Source organism: Mus pahari, chromosome 8 (assembly GCF_900095145.1).
Source record: "Mus pahari chromosome 8, PAHARI_EIJ_v1.1, whole genome shotgun sequence".
Taxonomy (NCBI): Eukaryota; Metazoa; Chordata; class Mammalia; order Rodentia; family Muridae; genus Mus; species Mus pahari.
Window position 1 is genome coordinate 110,028,239 of NC_034597.1, and position 5,219 is coordinate 110,033,457.

Sequence of the window (5,219 nt, forward strand, 5' to 3'; positions counted from 1 at the left end):
CACAGGATTATGGAGTTGAGGGCTTATGGTGTCAGGAGCCTAATGTCTGGGAGTATAGCTTACAGTTCCGTCCCTTGTAGAATTTTCTACTGGGTCTCCAGAGTAAGTCTTGCTCCACCAGAACACAGACTGCCTTTCACGGTCCAACACCTTTCCACTGAGAAATAATTGAATTCTATTTAAATGTACTTTGTTGATGATCTGCTTGGTTTGGAGATGGAGGAGATACCCCTCAAGCCTCCCCAGTGAAGTTCCCTGCAAACAAACTCTGAACAGTAAGACATCTAGAGGAAGAGGTTATATTAGGAGCAGGGGCCAATGGCAGCATTTGACATTCAAGTAGACACTAAATTGAGTACTGGCAGCAAGTACAAAGCTGGATGGGAGGCTTGGGTTGGACTCGTTGAAGCTATGTGTATTGGATAAAACATACAAATTAAGGCTGGTAACAGAGACAGAATCAAATTTTACAAGGAAGACTGGGACTTTGGGTTGCAGATTTGAGAAAGGAGACAGGAGCAATAGGATGTGGCAGAGTTTTCACTCCAGTTCTGCTGTGCCAAGCCAGGCTTCATGGCTGAGCCATGCAGCTCATCCCAGGCATGGCCACAGGGTTGTTGTGGTCCAAACAGTGAGGTCACAGCTTGAGCAGTATCCATTACCTTAAGCTCTGAGCCATGGCTCATTTCCATGGAGCTTTGAGCCTGACTAAGTCTTTTTTATAGAACACCAACTTTCTGGGTTTCTGTCTTGGATAAGATTACTTCTATCACCGGAGAGAAGATGGAATCATTTTGACAAGCAGGCATGGAAGCTATTAGACATTGCCAAGAAGATTCAGACAAAAACAAAATGGAACTTCTGAATGTGAAACTACAATTGATGTAATTAAAATGATAATTAAAAACCCTTAACAGTGAGTTGAACAGACTCAAAGAGAGTTATTAGAAGATGGATCTGAAAGAAATACCCAGGAGTCAAACAGAGGAAATATGAAAAACATGCCAGACAATATGGAAGCATAGAACAAGAAAGTTTGAGAAAGTATAAGAAAAGTTCTAAGGAGGCCCTGTCAATCCAGCAAGGCGATATTCAAAGAGATGATTGCTGAGAATTCTCCATCACATTAGAAGACATACATCTATTTATTCTGTACCCAGATATAGTACATTGAAACTCCACAATGCTAAAGTGATATTTTAAAGTTGCCAGAGAAAGGGAAGACAGATCATCTACAAAACATGACAAAGAATAGATGTCTCAAAGGCCCACAGAATATGGAAGATGTTGGGATAATTGTGAGAGGAAAAAAATATCATCTTAGAATTTTACACCAAATGACAGGGATTTTTATAAGGACTGAATGATAAGTAAAGACAATTTTAGATAAAAATTTTACAGTAGCTATCACCACCAACCCAGCATTAAAGGCCTTCTGAAGGTAAAAAATTTAACAATTTTAGAAGGATGACCTGTGTGGTACAAAAGGTGAGACACACAAAAAATGGGAAAAGATGAATACACAAAATTTCAATAAAGAATGTCTAGATTTGAGAAGAATGCTTTATTTTTGTCTTTAAAAAGTTCCAAGATTGGAACCGTCAAGTGAAAAGCCAGTCAAAATGGTACCAGAGAGATAATGGTCCTGTGAAAGGACCTTGAAGTCCTATTTTTGGAAAAGAAGTGAAACTATATTTTGTTAAGTTAAATGTGCATAGTATAATTTCAAAGGCACCAAAATATCAGCTATAATTTCAAAGACAGTAAAGAGAAAAATGGATCAGGACTGTGAGAACAAACTAAAATTCTTGATTAACCCCATAGAATCAAAAGAAGAAAAAGAAGCAAGAAGAATGAGAGGTGGAGAAGAGATGGGAAAATTACATTAAAGATGTGAAAAAGTTCAAGTATATCAATAAACTGTTATAACCTAAAATATTATGAGAAAAATAGATTTAGGGGGGACTCTCCCAGAGACCCAGTGCTGTGCTACTTCTGTGAAATACACCTTAAAGACAGAAAAGGCAAAAGAGAATAGAAAATCTAATATGCTTATTGTATGAATTTCTTTTCTTGATGCTGTGACAAAATAAACAACTTAAGAATAGAATGTATGTTGCCTCACAGTTTGAAGGTATGGTTGGTCCACCATGCAGGAAAAGGATGGTAGAGAGAGAGCATCACCAGCTTGTCATGTGTCCACACACCTGAAGCGCAGAGAGATGATTGCCAGCTGGATTTTCCCATTTTATCAGTCTAGGACCCCAGCACATTCTCACTTTCAAGGTGAGACATCCACGTGTAATTCTCTGCAAATGCGCCAACAGAGATGTTGAAGGGTTAGTCTTCTAGGTGATTCTAAATTGATAATGAAGAGTAGCCATCATGTCCATGAAAACATTAAATAGAAAGCTGGAGCAGTCAAATTACTATCAGACAAAAGTAATCTTTAAGAGTAAGAAACTAGGAAAGGGGATAACATTTGAAATGTAAATGAAGAAAACATCTAATTAAAAAAAAAGAGTAAAAGCATTATTAAGTAGAGGGTTACTTTTTAAAGTTTAAAATTCTTATGATCTTTATTCAGTAGATTTCCCCCTTTTGATTAAATTATTTATTTACTTCGCATCCTGATTGATCGCAGCTTCCCCTACCTCATCCCCTCTGACTCCCTCCCTCTCTCCTCCCCTACCTCCATCACTTTCTCTTCCCCATCTCCTCAGAAAAGGGGAGGCCTCTCATGGATATCAACCAGCCTTGTCATATCAAGCTGAAGTAAGACTAGATGTATCTTCTCCTATTGAGACTAGATGAGGCTGTCCAGTTAGAGGATGGGGACCCAAAGACAGGGAATGTAATCAGAAACAGTCCCTGCTCCCACTCTAGGAGTTCCGCATGTAGACACAACTGTTACACATTGCAGAGGGCTCTGTCTCATGAATGTTCCCGGGTTGTTGGTTCAGTTTCTATGAACCCTTATGGGCCCAGGATAGTTGAGTCTGAAGCATCCTTGACAACCTCTGACTCTTTCAGTCCTTCCTCCATCTTCCACAGGATTCCCCAAGGTCCACTTAATGTTTGACTGTGGGTCAAACATTTCTATCGGTTGCTGGGTGAAGCCTCTCTTGTGACAGTTATGCTAGCTAGGTTCCTGTCTGCAAGTACACAATAATAACATTAATAGTGTCAGGAATGAGCTCTCTCTCTCTCATTGCATGGGTCTCAAATTGAGTCAGTCATTGGTTGACCATTCCCTCAAATTCTTCTCCGTCTTTTACCCTTTCATATTTTGTAGGCAGAACAAATTGTAGTTCTAAGGCTTCGTGGTTGTGTTGGTGTCCTAGTTCCTCCATTGGAAGTCTTGCCTGGTTACAGGAGATGGCTGATTCAGGCTCCTTATCTTAGGGGTCTTAGCAAGGGTTCCCTCATAGATTCCTGGGAGTTTCCATTGTCCTAGGTTTCCAGCTCAGCTTAGAGATGCACCCTTCCCATCCATTTGTCTCTCCCTCCATCCCCCCCAAACTGATCCCTCCTGTTCCCATCCCCACCCCATCCTCCATTCAGTCCCTTTCCTCCATCCATCCCTGATGTCTAATCTATTTCCCATTCTCAGGGAGACTCAAGCATACTCCCTTAGGTCCTCCTTGTTACTTAGCTTCTTTGGGTCTGAGAATGGTATACATCCAAAGCATGGTTATCCTGTACTTTATGGCTAATATCTACCTATAAGTGAATAGATACCATATTTGTCTTTCTGGGAATAGATTACCTCACTCAGCATGATCTTTTCTAGTTCCATTGCCTGCAGATTTCATGATGTCATTGGTTTAATAGCTGAGTAATACTCTGTTATGTAAATGTACCATATTTTCTTTATCCACTATTTGATTGAGGACAGGTAGGTTGTTTTCAGTCTCTGGCTATTACGAATAAAGCTGCTATGAACATAGTTGAGCAAGTACACTTATGGTATGGTCAAACATCTTTTGGGTATATGCTCAGAAGTGGTATAGCTAGATCTTTGAGGTAGAACTATTCCCCAAATTCTGAGAAACCACCAAATTGATTCCATAGTGGTTGTACAAGTTTACATTCCCACCAACAATGGAGGAGTGCTCCCCTTACTCCATATCCTTGACAGCATGAGCTGTCACTTGAGGTTTTGATCTTAGTCATTCTGATGGGCATAATATGGAACCTCAGAGTTGTTTTGATTTGCATTTCCCTGATGGCTAAGGATCTTGAACATTTCTTTAAGTGCTTTTTGGCCATTAGAGATTCTTCTGCCAAGAATTCTGTTTAGGTCTGTATCCCATTTTAAAATTGAATTATTTGGTTTGTTGATGTTTAGTTTCTTAAATTATTTATATATTTTGGAAATTAGCCCCTTTAAAACTGTTACTTTCACTGTTGAGATTTTTTTTTCCGGTGATTGAAAATAGATTATTTTCTCACATACTATGTCTTGATTACAGTTTTCCCTCTTTCTACTCCTTTCAGTTCTTCCCCACCTCCCCTCAAGAACAGGTGTCTAAGAGATAATAATAAAGTATGATAAAATAAAACAAAAACAATCACATTAAAGTTGGACAGGATAAGCCAATAGAAGAAAAAGAGTCCAAAAGAGAAGACACAACAATCAAAGACCCACTTGTTTGAAAATTCTGGAACCCCATAAAAACACTAAACTGGAAGCCATATATATATACACAGAGGACCTGGTGCAGGCTCTGTGCCTGCTGCGTCAGTTTCTGTAAATTTCTATGAGCTTTGCTCATGTTGATTTAAAGGGCCTTGTTTACTTGATGTCCTCTATTCCCTTTGGATCTTACACTCCCCTCTTCTATAGGGTTCCTGGACCCCTGAGTTGGGGAGGATTTGATGGAGATATTACATTTAAGGCTGAGTCTTCCAAGGTTTTTCATTCTGTATAATGCTTGGTTGTATTATTGGTCTTTGTATTATTCCCATCTGCTACAGGAGGAAACTTCTCAGATGGTAACTGAACAAGGCACAATTTTATGAGTTCAGCAGAATATTTTTAAGAGTCACTTTATTACTGTTTTTTCCTCCTCCTCTTCCTCTTCCTCTTCCTCTTCCTCTTCCTCCTCCTCCTCCTCCTCCTCCTCTTCCTCTTCCTCTTCCTCTTCCTCTTCCTCTTCCTCTTCCTCTTCCTCTTCCTCTTCCTCTTCCTCTTCCTCTTCCTCTTCCTCTTCTTC